This window comes from Phaenicophaeus curvirostris, chromosome 1 (genome assembly GCF_032191515.1).
Source record: "Phaenicophaeus curvirostris isolate KB17595 chromosome 1, BPBGC_Pcur_1.0, whole genome shotgun sequence".
Lineage (NCBI taxonomy): Eukaryota > Metazoa > Chordata > Aves > Cuculiformes > Cuculidae > Phaenicophaeus > Phaenicophaeus curvirostris.
This window is the reverse complement of record NC_091392.1, coordinates 186782767-186796156: the sequence shown is the minus strand read 5'-3', so window position 1 is coordinate 186796156 and position 13390 is coordinate 186782767. Positions and strand designations below refer to the sequence as shown.

Below are 13390 nucleotides of genomic sequence, written 5' to 3'. Positions count from 1 at the left end.
TTGAACACCTCCAGGGATGGGGCAGCCACAATGTCCCTGGGCAACCTGTGCCAGGGCCTCATGGTGAAGAAATTCTTCTTAATGTCTAATCTAAATCTGCCCCTCTCCAGTTCATACCCATTCCCCTTCATCCTACCACCACAAGCCTTTATGAATAGTCCCTCTCCAGCTTTCCTGTAGGTGCCTACATTGTCATTTGAGGCACCGCTACACCTTCCTCAGGAGAAGGTCCAGTGTACATGTATTCCCAGGAAAATCCCCTTTCCAGCCTCCACAATAACCTATTTGCTTACTGGGTGTTAGTTTGAACACGTAGTTTGAACGGCAGTTCCCAGGGAAAACGGGAGGAGGCCGAAGCATCCCACAAACGCAACCGGGAGAAGTTTCTGTGCTGTTTCTATCACCCCCCGCCCGCCGGTCCCTCGGGGCTGCGGGAGCCCCCGGGCGGCGCAGGGCGCGGCCGGTCCCGCAGGGGGCGCTGCGGCGCGGCTCGGGGCGGCGGGCGCTGCGGGGCGGCTATATAAACACGGCCCGCGCCCCGCGCTGCGTCCTGCCCAGCGGAGGAGGCGGCAGCACCGGCGCCGAGGCAGGTGAGATCCGCACGTCCCTGCCGCCCCGCGCATCCCTGCCGCTCAGAGCATCCCCGCTTATCCCCGCCGTCCCGCGCATCTCCGCTGCTCCGAGCATCCCCGAGCATCCCCGCTTATGCCCGCCGTCCCGCGCGTCCCCGCCGCTCCGAGCACCCCTGAGCATCCCCGAGCATCCCTGAGCGTCCCCGCGCATCCCAGCCGCTCTAAGCATCCCCGCGCATCTCCGCCGCTCCGCGCATCCCCGCCGTCCCGTGCATCTCCGCCGCTCCGAGCATCCCTGGACATCCCCGCGCACCCCCGCCGTCCCGCGCACCCCCGCCGTCCCGCGCACCCCCGCCGCTCCGCGCACCCCCGCCGCTCCGCGCACCCCCGAGCGCCCCCGCGCATCCCTGAGCGCCCCCGCGCATCCCTGCCGTCCCGCGCATCCCTGCCGTCCCGCGCATCCCTGCCGTCCCACGCATCTCCGCCGCTCCGAGCATCCCTGGACATCCCCGCGCATCCCCGCCGCTCCGCGCATCCCCGCCGCTCTAAGCATCTCCGACTCCCCGCGCATCCCCGCCGCTCCGCGCATCCCCTGTCCCGGCGTGGGGGGCGGCGGGGCGGGTGAGCGGGTGGGTGCTCACGGCAGCGCCCCCTCCCCGCCCCGCATCTCCCCTGCCGGGGGCGGCTCGGGGGCCGCTCGCAGCGGGAGCGGGGGGGTCGCGCGGGTGCGGGAGCGGGGCGGCTGGGGGAGGCGCGGGTTCGGGCGTCGAGGCAGCGGGGTGAGCCGGCATCGGGGCAGCGCGCGGGCGTTAGCGAACCTGTCGGCCCGAAGTTTTGAGGCGCTGCTGAGCGGCTCGGGCGGGCGCCGCTGCCTGCGCGGCATCTAGGGAAACACCGAAGTCGCCCGTTTCGTGCCCCCGGTGTGTCCGCGGCGTGCCGGAGCCGCCCGAGCCGAGCCCCAGAGCGGAACGGGCGCCCTCGGCCCTCGGGACGGGCGAGCGGAGGGTGCGGGGCGAGTGCCCGGCGGGAGCCGCTCGCCGGCTCGCGGTGCTGGAGCTGCGGTTGCTCCTCGGCTCCTCCGGGGGGTTACAGAGCACTTCACGGCTCGGTTTTGTTTTGTTTTCCTGAAGAATGGTGAAAGATAAAGCAGCTACCGTGACTTATAAAGATAAAGCAGCTACTGTGACTTATAAACCGGTATTTTGTTATGAAGGGAAAGTTAACAAGTCCCTGGAAGTTGGGGCAGCAGGTCCAGGTCTCCCTATTCCCCTGAAACAGAATCAGAATCACAGAATCACTAGGTTGGAAAAGACCTACGGGATCATCGAGTCCCACCATTCCTATCAACCACTAAACCATGTCCCTGAGCGCCTCATCCACCCTTTAAACACCTCCAGGGATGGTGACTCAACCACCTCCCTGGGCAGCCTGAGGAGGCGTCTCAGCTTGAGGAGTAATTCATCTAGGTTTTTGTTTCCAACTCTGTTTAGGTGAGTTTATGTACTTTTTCTTCCTTCTCACTTCATCTCCCTTGCTACCCTGGCCTCAGCTTCTTTTTTTTTTTTTCTCTGGTCCGTGTCACTGTGCCCTGAATGTAACAGCAGTGCGGAAGGGCTTGTGCGCTGTGCTTCAGCCTTTGTGCCAAGCCTCAGCCTTTGCACCAGCGTGCGCTCTCTACGAGCACTTCTGTTAGGGAGCCAGTGATCCCTGATCACTCTAAACATGAGAAGAGCAAGCCAGCGGGAGCCTTGACATTTATCATTGCATTAAAAAAACATCAAACATTAATAATATTGCTCAGTGAGTCATGCATTAGAAATATTTACTGATTTAAGGCATTGGTAGCAAAATAATTAAATGTCAAGTGTTTGCATACAGGTTAACTTTGCAACGGATTACTGCACTAAGGAGGCACTTGGCAGCAATTGAGCTGGATATAACGTGATGCATAAATGCCTTGTTTTGCTTTGTGAGATTTCATACAGGAATTATTTTATGCTCTCCACACTCAGTGTTATTTTTAGGGGTTTTATTCTTTCTTAGCTCCAATTTCAAGCAAGGATTTCTTGTGGGCTTTTCTGTATTTCCTGCTGCATAAACTCTTTACCAGTCTGCCCTTTTCCAATGCAATTAAATATACCCAGCTACTTGTTTCCTATCTCTGCAATCTGCTGTGGAGAGCAGTACAGCCTCTGCTGCAGGAGAGTGGTAGCAGTGAGCTGCACGTATACAAACGAGTCTTAACTTCTCAATCTGCTTTATTTATCATCACATTAATTTCTGCTGAATAAAGTCCTGTTTTTATGTACAAAAGGGAGATTCTGGAAGTGATCTCTTGAGCAATGTTCTGTATGTTTGGAAATGACTACCTGAGATAAGGCAGGGAGGTGAGAAAATTTTTGCAAGGCTGTGCTCATCTGTTTATAAGTAGCTTTTAAGATGGTCCCTTGTCTGTCCTTAGGCTCATCTCTTTAGGGACAGCGATTATTTGGATACTGATCTAACAGATGCCAGGTGTAGGTTTGGATCAGATAAGTAGTTTTTCATCTCTTTACTTCAAAACCTCTTCTATGGTAAAGTTTTCTAGGATGTTGTCTGTTGCATTAATGATAGTGGCTATAACAAACAAGGAAACAGCTTAAAACTCCTAGCCTAAATTTTTGGAGTGTATATTTCTTTGCAAAATACATTTATAGTATAGTAAGCAATGCTAGATATTTAGGAAGATAGTGGGGAGAGGCAAGCTAGCAGCCTATCTCCTGCAGAAGTGCTGCTCTCCCCATCTGTAAAGACAGCAGCACATCAGAGGCTGTGCAGGGAACTCAGTCATCAGTGAGGAATAGTCCTTCCTCATAGTAAGTTAGGAAAAAGAAGTCTTTCGGCTTCCAGTGTGCATTCTCAATTTTCTAAGATCATGCAGGAAGCACTAGAAATCAGCATAGGACAGAGAATTACAGCCAGAATTGTGGGCTCCAGTGAAATGTACTTTCTCTGGAGAGTCATACAATGGGAGATGAAGTGAAGCACGATTCAGTAGAGACTCATACAGTGTTTGGTTTAGTATTTGATTGAACACTCTGGAGGAGAAAAGATCTAGGCACAATAATGGAAATCTCAGGAAAGGTATTTGCTGAAGTGACAGCAAAAAGCAGTGCAGGAGGATCTCTTCCTCTGCTCCTGGCTGGATGCTGAAGCTTGCTAAAGAGACTACTGAGGCACAGCTGATTTAGCAAACGCTTTTCCTACACAAGTATTGCATTTTGTTGTAAGTTATTTATAATTGTTCTGGTCTTGTTTAAATGCATTTTTTTTACTGAACACTCTGCAGTCAGTTTAGTTAAAGAAGTCGTAAGTAGCTGAAAGTGGAAAGAAAGCCACAGAGCAGCAGAACTTAAGTGCATGCTGGTTTGTTTTGTACCTGTGTTTGTTATTGCAAACTCAAACCTGTTGAAGCAGTGTTTCTTTGTGAAAGTAATTCTGATGGATTTTTTTTATAACTTATTCTGGCACTATCCTAATATGTAGTGAGCCTGGAAACACTGTCACTTCTGTTGTTGGATATGCATTTGATGATTTGCTCTTTAAAAACCTTATTTGTTTATTCAGTCTATTGACATTATATGGTATCATCTTGCTCTTTTGGGTTTTCCAGCGGGGAGCTGGGAAGAGGATAAGATCTAGTATTTCACCAAGGTATCCAGAAAGATATCCAGGCTACATCCAAATGATGTAATCACCTGACTGTCCTCTGTCATTGGTTTCATGGGAAAACCTTACTTAGTGAGGGTTTGTAGCGTGGGAAGCAGTAGGGGAAATGATTAGCTATTATAAATTGCTGTAACTTCACAACTAAGTTATTTGTACCAATTAAAGCTCTGTCCCATGTTACTACGTTATGATACAGAACCAGGTTAGTATTCTGCAGCCAAAAATAGTAACTGTGAAACATTCAAAACATCTGAAAAATAGGTCTTCAGCAGAGGAAAGGACTGTTTAAACTTAAATAGTCACCTTAGTAGTTTCTTTAAGAAATTCTATTTTCTTTTCAATTAAGTGGCTACAAAGCTGGCAGTCAGGCAAACAGGTTCAAAGCTCCTGGGATAGTGAATCTTTGCACTTTGGGGCAGTAAAGTGTTTTCTGCTCAAGGACAAGTTGCTGCTTTTGAGGCATAGTGTGTCACAGTATGTAGTGCTGCATGGGATGGGGCATCAGTGGTACATGGGCTGGAAGGTCAGGAGATCCATTTTACGTTCCGGTATAATTGCAGTAAAGTTTGTTTAAGTCTGCACTTTAGCTTCCTCTCCAAAACTGGGAGGAGTATGCTGGCCCACTCTTGCAAGGTGTTTTAGGATGAAGTTGATTTTGTTCCAGCAGAGGCATCGACATCAGAAGTCTCTGCAAATGACTTAATCCTCAGAAACAGCTGGTGTAGCAGGAGTTCTAGGCTTTTGCTGTTAGTGGTACCACTTGCAGATCAGTGTTTTTATGCAATCCTCAAAACCAGCAAAGGCATGAGCTGAAGAAATTCCTTGGATTCCCCGCCTAGCCTGCAATCGTGACTCTTAATTTAGATGATGGTGTAATGCAGGTTACTATGAGCCTGAGAGCTATTCTGCCCAGAGATAAACTTCTCTGAAACAGTTACTGCATGGTATGCAGAGTTGGAAGAAAGATGTAACTTGTTCTTCTTTGCACAGCTGTGAGTTTCACTTCATGGGCGTAATCACCAAATGTTCACAGGAGAATTATTTTCCTTTGAAATCATAGTTAAAAAATAAAAAAGCATCTTAAATGCATGCTGGGCTAATTACTTCCTCTAAGTTTTACTTTTTGAATTTTAACTATTTGATATCTTGTCCTAAATGAGCTGGCTTCTGTGTTCATTGTACCCGCAGGGTGCTCTAAGTTATGGTAAAATGCTAAGGCTGCCAAAGAGCAAGTCTGGCAGGCAAGGGTAGCTTGAAGAACAGAGATGCTTTAACACTGCTTTCACCTTCTGATGTGTTGTCTCTGCCAAGTTTTGCATTGGGCACGTGGAACAACAACCCTTTAAACCGCCTGAGATTTTTTTCAGTCCAAGGCACTGCTCATAATAATTCTCAAGTTTTTACTGCCAGAAAAATTCAGAGGGACTAGATGACTTCCCAAGCAATGTATTTCTGTGCCACAGGGTATGTTAGCATTTCTGAAGAAGAAATAGATTGTGATCGGGGTAAATAAAGCTTTGTATTAAGCATTTCCAAGCTCAATGCAATTTGTTGATGCCAGAATGCTGGAAGGAATCATAGAATCAGTTAGGTTGGAAAAGACCTTTAACATCATTGAGTCCAACTGTAAACCTAATGCTGCCAGCTCCACCACTAAACCATGTCTCTAACCACCACATCTATACATATTTTAAATACCTCCAGGGATGGCGAATCAACCACTTTCCTGGGCAGCCTGGTCCGGTGCTTGTTAACACTTTTGGTGAAGAATTTTTTTTCTACTATCCTAGCAAAGCCTTTACTGGTGCAACTTGAGGCCATTTCCTCTCATTCTATCACCTGTTACTTGGGAGAACAGACTGACACCCTGGCTACAACCTCTTTCAGGCAGTAGAATCGTGATGTGCTGTGCACAGGGAAAGCTGATGGGATGCTGGGCATAGATGAGACATTCAGAAGTAAATTGCACTTGAAAGTGCTCGGTGGATCTATGGTCTCAGAATGAATGCATTCCTTCTGGTTTGCCAGACCATCGAGATTTTAGGTTCTTCTCTTGTTGCCGTGATGAAAAGTTGCTTGGCTATTGTTGTGATATAATAGTAAGTCTTTAAAGTGGGAAAAACAGTAAAACAATCTTTGGAAACAATTTACATGAGCCTTCGTGAAATCTAATGGCTGCATGTGCAAGACTAAAATCATAGAATCATAGAATCACCAGACTGGAAAAGACCTCTGAGATCATTTAGTCCAGCCATAAATATTATGGGATCAAGAGTATGTGCTTAGGGCAGGGTTGCTGTATCATGGTCACAATCTGGATAGCTTGTTTGGTTTTTAATGATATGAGGAACCACAAGAGTATTCAGCATGGTCACTAAAATTGGGCTGTTTCTTCATTGCAGTAAAAGGCTGAAAGGCTAGGAGAATAGTCAGTAAATCAGAGATCTTTAAGACAAGAGTGATTTTCTCTCCTTTTTCAGATCTTAAATTAGGAAAGCTTTAAAAGAACATTTGAAAGGGATGGAAAAATTTCTTTAAACAGAGTTTGTAAGCTGGGAAGAAGTAAGATTCTAACACAAAACCAGATTGGGCAGAGTGGTGATCTTGATATGACAGCAACTTAATCACATTACCAGCTAGGACTTCCTGAAATACCTACACCAGCCCATCCTTGATACTGCTGGAGAATGTTCCAAATGCGTAAGTGGCTCACAGCTGGGTCAAGCAATGGATTTTCTTGTTAATATGTATATTTACTTAAATAACATGTGGATGCATAGGTGTATGATGTAAAATTGTGTGCATTACCATCAGAATTATTTACAGTAATAACTTTAGAAGAGAAAGAGACCTGGAGACTGCCAAATGGGCTTGTGTTTTTCACTCATGAAAGCCCATGTGACAAAAGAGCTCACAGCCACCATACAGTCCACACAGCAAAGTTCAGGGCCAGGTCCACAGTCTTGATTCATGTGAGTAATCCTTTGATATCAGTAAAGCCAGCAAGACACTGATGCTAAATAAATGAAAGCCCTCAGGCTAAACTTGGAAGATGCAAGCTTTTCCCTCCACTGAAGACCTGTTGGGAAGGTGGACAAAGGTTGCTTTATCTCACCTTTCTGGATGTTGAGGCCTCTGGTGAAGTGAGAGCTGAGTCACTGTCCCTGTAAATTACAGGAGCTTTAAGGTTAAACTGATTAGAGTGCAAAACATAACACTGAGTCTGACAGACCCGCAATGTTCATTTTTAGCTGCTCAGCACTTCTAAAAAATCAGATCACTGAAAAGCTGCCCTGTTTGATTGTTGCTATTACATAATAGCAATGTCTTTGGGATTTGAGAGATGCCACGAGCAACAAGTCCCTTATGTAACAAATCCAAGTTGCTCTAATCCCTGCTGTGCTGCTGTTGACCCCGGACAGCCAGGAATAGCCCAGCAGTGGTGCTGAGCTCTTTGGGCTCTCCTCTGGGTCTGCAGGGTAGCAGTGAAGCAGAGGTCCTTTGCTCTGAGGGGTTTTCTGCCAGTCATTTTTGCTGGATTTGCAGTCTTTTTTCTCCTAATAGAGTGCAAAAAGTGGCTGAATCAGAAATCCTGACCTTAAAATCCTGTCTTGCTCCTTAGGGGCAGAGCTGATCCACCTAGATTCCTTTTTTTTTTTTTTTTAACCTCCCCTGAAATAACAGCCTTTACCTCCATTTCCAGCTGGAAACAGATCATCTCATGATCTTGGTACCTTTACACCTGTGCTTGTTTAAAAATATGGATTAAAGACCAGGTCAGACCCTTGGAACATGTCCTCCTGAGCCTTTCTTCTGTCTTTTGGGACAGTGCTGTGGCCTCATGCCTGGGGTGATGTGTTGGGCTTGCAGGGTGGGTGCTTTAGTAGAAAAGCTGCATCCAGGCACTATCCTTAACGTCTCCTGTGTCCTTCTGGCTTTGGGGTGTTCCTGCCCTGTGATTTCAAGTGCTGGGTATGGAACTGGTGGACCACCATGGGGGCTCACAGAGCACGAAGGAGACTGCTGGGATGTCAGCTCCTTGTTCATGGGGCTTGGTGTCTGTGCAGAGGATCTGACCCTCCACTGAAGCCTGCTGTATTGATTGGTTGTCTTAATTAAAGTGGGTGTAAATGTGGAAGAGCATCTAAACCTTTAGCCTTGCCCAAGAGGCGCGTGCCAGCTGCAGATCTCACCCTGCCTTCTCCATCGGAGAGCACTGCTCTGCCCTGATCACCTTGGCTGTCTCCAGTGTAATTAGGAGCATTTGAAGAATGATAACATAAAAAAGCAGCATTGTGGGATTGTTGGGAGGGAAGGTCTGAGGTAGCTGTGCACAAAGAGACCTATCTAATTAAAACCGCAGGGGAATGGAGATGGTAGCTAATGAGGCTGAACATATAACTTAACTGAGTTATTTGATTTACTGGGGAAAGGAAGTGGTGGGGGAAAATAGAATATACCTGGAATTTCTTATTAAAACATAAATTTCACTGTAAGTAGTTCATGTTTTGCTGTGAGTTACTGTGGATTTGGGATTTTACCACATTTATGTGAAATTTATCATAAACAGTGACCATCAGTTGCATGTGAATAAAAGATGTTTTAAAGACTTTTAGATTAAATCTCTTGCCTAAATTCCCATTTATATCTTCCATCTTCTAGTATATTCTAAGCTTTTTACTTAACTTTTCTTTATCACAAGGGGAAACATGAGTGTCATAGAATCATAGAATAACCAGGTTGGAAGAGACCCACCGGATCATCAAGTCCAACCATTCCTATCAAACACTAAACCATGCCCCTTAGCACCTCGTCCACCTGTGCCTTAAACACCCTCAGGGAAGGTGACTCAACCACCTCCCTGGGCAGCCTGTTCCAGTGCCCAGTGACCCTTTCTGTGAAGAATTTTTTCCTAATATCCAGCCTAAATCTCCCCTGGCGGAGCTTGAGGCCGTTCCCTCTTGTCCTGTCCTCTGTCACTTGGGAGAAGAGGCCAGCACCCTCCTCTCTACAACCTCCTTTCAGGTAGTTGTAGAGAGCAATGAGGTCTCCCCTCAGCCTCCTCTTCTCCAGGCTAAACAACCCCAGCTATCTCAGCTGCTCCTTGCAAGACTTGTTCTCCAGCCCCTTCACCAGCTTTGTTGCTCTTCTCTGGACTCTCTCCAGAGCCTCAACATCCTTCTTGTGGTGAGGGGCCCAGAACTGAACACAGGATTCGAGAAGCGGTCTCACCAGTGCCAAGTACAGAGGGAGAATAACCTCCCTGGACCTGCTGGTCACGCCGTTTCTGACACAAGCCAAGATGCCATTGGCCTTCTTGGCCACCTGGGCACACTGCTGGCTCATGTTCAGTCGGTTGTCCACCAACACCTCCAGGTCCCTCTCCTCCAGGCAGCTTTCTAGCCAGACTTCTCCTAGTCTGTAGCACTGCATAGGGTTGTTGTGCCCCAAGTGCAGGACCTGGCATTTGGCCTTGTTAAACCTCATGCCATTGGACTCTGCCTAGTGGTCCAGCCTGTTCAGACCCCTTTGCAGAGCTTCTCTACCCTCCAGCAGACCAACACCTCCACCCAGCCTAGTGTCGTCCGCAAACTTGCCAAGGGTCTCATATGACTTGTCCCTTTTCCCTCAGCTGTCCTGTCGTTCCACCTCTTTATGACTCTGCTTTTTCCTCTGTCATACTCCCCAGTCTTTTCTGTCTCCACCTGCTCTGCTTCTCTCACAGTCACATACTTCTTGGATTCCCTTACACTCATACCTCTTAACTCTTCACTCTAGTATCTCCTGTTTCTTCCCAATTATAATACGAATAAATACACATCACTGACATAAAATTAAAAATCCAAACCCAAGCTCTTTGCAAGCTTTTTTTCTCATTTTATAGTCTAGTCACTCATTCTTGAGAGATCCTCTTCTTGTTTCAACTTTGAGTCTCAGTCATTCGACCTCTTTTACCACTGGTAAAACCACATCTCATGACCTCTTATCGAATCTCAAGACTGGCTTTCTTTCCTTCTCTGACTTGACCTGTTGCCTTCTGATTTCATAACTCACATTCTCTGATTCATGATGTTTATTTCTTGTGACTGCGAACTTCTATTGGCTTCTGGGAAAAGCTCCTTCTCCCTTCCTTTTTTCACTCCTTTCCCTCTATTCTTCTGGGTGATCTCATCACAAGCAAGTTTAGCTAAATCTTCCTCCATAGCAATACATTACTCTTATCCCATCAAAACATGGCATCGGGGCACCGTATCAAATAGCACAGAGTCCCTTAAAAGCAATAATCTCTGTAAATACATTAAAACCTGCCTAGGTTTGATTTCTGCTTCCCCTTCAGCTTGTGTACCTAAATTTGACTTGGCAGCATTGACTTACTCTAAAGATACTCCAGAGAAAGAGGAACAGAAAATGTGGAGTTTTTCTTTCACAGAGTTTCTGTATCCTCTTCCCTTTTGAGAGTAGGTGCATTGTCTCATTTCACGCTCGGACCAGCTTATATGTGAGTTAATGCCAGGAAACTTGTACAGGATCATAATCAGAAGCACAGGATGTTTAATCTGGAGTACCATGTTTACAGAAGTTTTATAGCATATACCCTTGTTTCCTACTCTAATGAATCTTTTATTTTCTTTAAAAGGTTTCCACACTGGGACTGTCTTCTAGGGCAAACTATCACCAATGGAAGTAAAATTTGTTTTTCCAGCATTCTGGGTAAGTTTGTCTTCCCTATTAATGTCTGATTTGATCTTTTAAATGTATTTGCCACCAAAAGAACTCTCTCGCAAGTTGTCTTTGATTTTTATATTAGTGCTGGTCTATCTGATGAAAAGAAAACTCCCTCTAACAATTGTATAAACAATAAAGGTGACTTCAAAGCAGACTCTTTTACTGGGGGAAATCAACAAACAAAAATAGTCCTTTGCTTTCCTAAGGTTTTTTATTTGTCTGGTAGGCTGGGAGTTGACTGTGACATTGAGCCTATTAAAATTTATGTTGTGGTGGCATGAGGTGGTGTTCAGTCAGAAGCAATAACAATGCTTGCTGAAGCCTCTGGGAGGTCAGCATTGATATTTTACCTGGAAAAAAAGAAAGCTATTCTTGCAAGTTGTGGGGCAGCATTTGTCACCTGGCTGGGGGCACTGGCTCTTTGCCTACCAGCAGGAGGCTGACAATGGTCCCGAAGGCTTAAATGACTCAAGGAAATGGAGATAGGACAGTGTAGACTCTGAATGGAAGCTAACTGTATGGGATACTGCCAAACCCTGGAGGGGGTGAGGGATACCACAGGCTGCCTCTTGCCAGCCTACCTGCAAGCAGGCTGGCTAGATGCCTCCCTGGCTTTGGCCCAGCCAGGGCTAGCTTCAGATGGAATAAATAAAACCAGAACTGTCAGATTGCTTTTCTGTAATGACTAGGACATGATGGGACAAAGACTCCTTTTGTAGTTTTAGACTATCCCCAGCTTTGCAGCGGTCTTGCAGATGATTTTTTCTGTGCATCAGTAGGGTGTGACAGCTTGCTACATCTTGCTGGCTGAACAAGGACGAACAAGAACAAACTGTCCACGTGTCCCAACATATGCATCCTTGACCATGCGTCTCCTAGGGCCAGATTTGATCCTGTCCCTCAAGTCATAAAACACAGCCTGGTAGCAGAAGTTCTGATGGCAACCTGGCATAGCATTGCTCTTTCCTTTGGTTAAACTTTGACCTGGTTTGACCTGGAGTTGGAAAGATCTGGCAAGAACAGCCAGCACTGGGAGAGGGTCAGGACCCAAGTAAAGCCATGGGGCATGGCTCTGGTGTGCAACGCTGTACATGGTGAGGAGGCACCAAAAGGGTGATGTTTCTGTGGTAATCAGTCTGGGGGAAGCAAGCAGATGGGATTAAAGAGAAAGCAAACTCGGGTCACTGACAAGGACATTCCCACAATACCAATCTTCAGTGCAGGAAATCCTATACCATGTCTGTCTCCTTCTCCAACCCAGGCTATGTGGTCGATAGGGGCCGACAGGGCTCAAAAACGTGGAGCAGACACCATGGCATGATCATAGCTTTCAAGTGACTTTGGTTTCAGTGCTGTGTGATAGGAAATATATAGTCACAGGAGCTTGGGGAGGAATATCCCATCCCGTACCCAAGTCAAAAGCTGTTTGTCTGGCAGCAGTCAGGCATAGTCACAGATCATGTGGTTCTGGCTGTGAAATGGGTGATTGAACTGGTGTGTTACTGTCTTCTGAGTGGCATGTGCAAGCTGGTTATAATCCAGGAGCAGTCAGGCAACTAAATACCAGATGAGGGGAATCCTGTGTTTGTAGGCCTACAGGTGGTATGTGATGCTCCAGCACTTTGTCCAACACGAAGGGAAGTGTAGTGCAATGCACATCTTCTGTTTGAGGACAACATTTGCAGGACCCTGCACTGAGTGATGTGAAGGATGCACAAAAATACCTTTTATGCATTTCCCAACTACAACTGACTTCTGTTTCTACCTTCTCATTACTGGAGTTGTAAGTCTTTTAATTCATCTAGTTTGTATGTTCTTCTCTGTATGACTCTTGTGGGTGAGAAGGGTTGCAGTTTGGATCCTCACAAAGAGTGTTCCATTGTGCAGCTGTCCCACTGCCATTAACTGGACAAGGTCAAAGGCTGGACCCTGGATTTGGAACTTGGCTACAGAGGTGGAAAAGCTTAAGGTGAAGTGAGAAATACAGATGAATCCTGCTGAATATTCTTCATTTTCTATATATGCTTCTGGATTTCCTGGTTCGGCTGAGAACTCTGTAGTGCTTGGATGATGGTTATGAGAAGCACTATATCAATATAAAAAAACCAGAATTGTACAATGTTCAGTATTCTGTAATCACATTTAAATGAGTTGAGACCAAATAAAGCAGAGGAAATAATTTCTTAGTAGCTTTCTCCAAAAGGTCATATTAAAGTGTTCCTTTTCATAACATATTGTTGTTTTACTGTTAACAGATATTGAATGTTTATCCTGTTTTTGAGCCTACATGTCAATGCTATTCAAAGTAAGGCCTGTTGGAAGCAGCTTGAAGTTGGGAGGAATGAAAATTAAAGGCCATCAGCTGGAAAAAAGTTTGGGAATCT

The 13390-nt window shown here is 46.3% G+C and overlaps 1 protein-coding gene across 2 annotated transcripts in view; it reads left to right on the top strand.

The window, feature by feature from the left end:
- Positions 1–512: 512 nt before the first annotated feature.
- MTUS2 (microtubule associated scaffold protein 2) overlaps positions 513–13390 on the top strand; it is a 738607-nt gene continuing 725729 nt past the window's right edge. For both annotated transcript variants that reach the window (XR_011339664.1, XM_069882854.1), the window contains exons 1-2: positions 513–590; positions 10918–10991. The gene's annotated coding sequence lies outside the window, so the exon portion shown is untranslated. The remainder of the gene's footprint in view (positions 591–10917; positions 10992–13390) is intronic.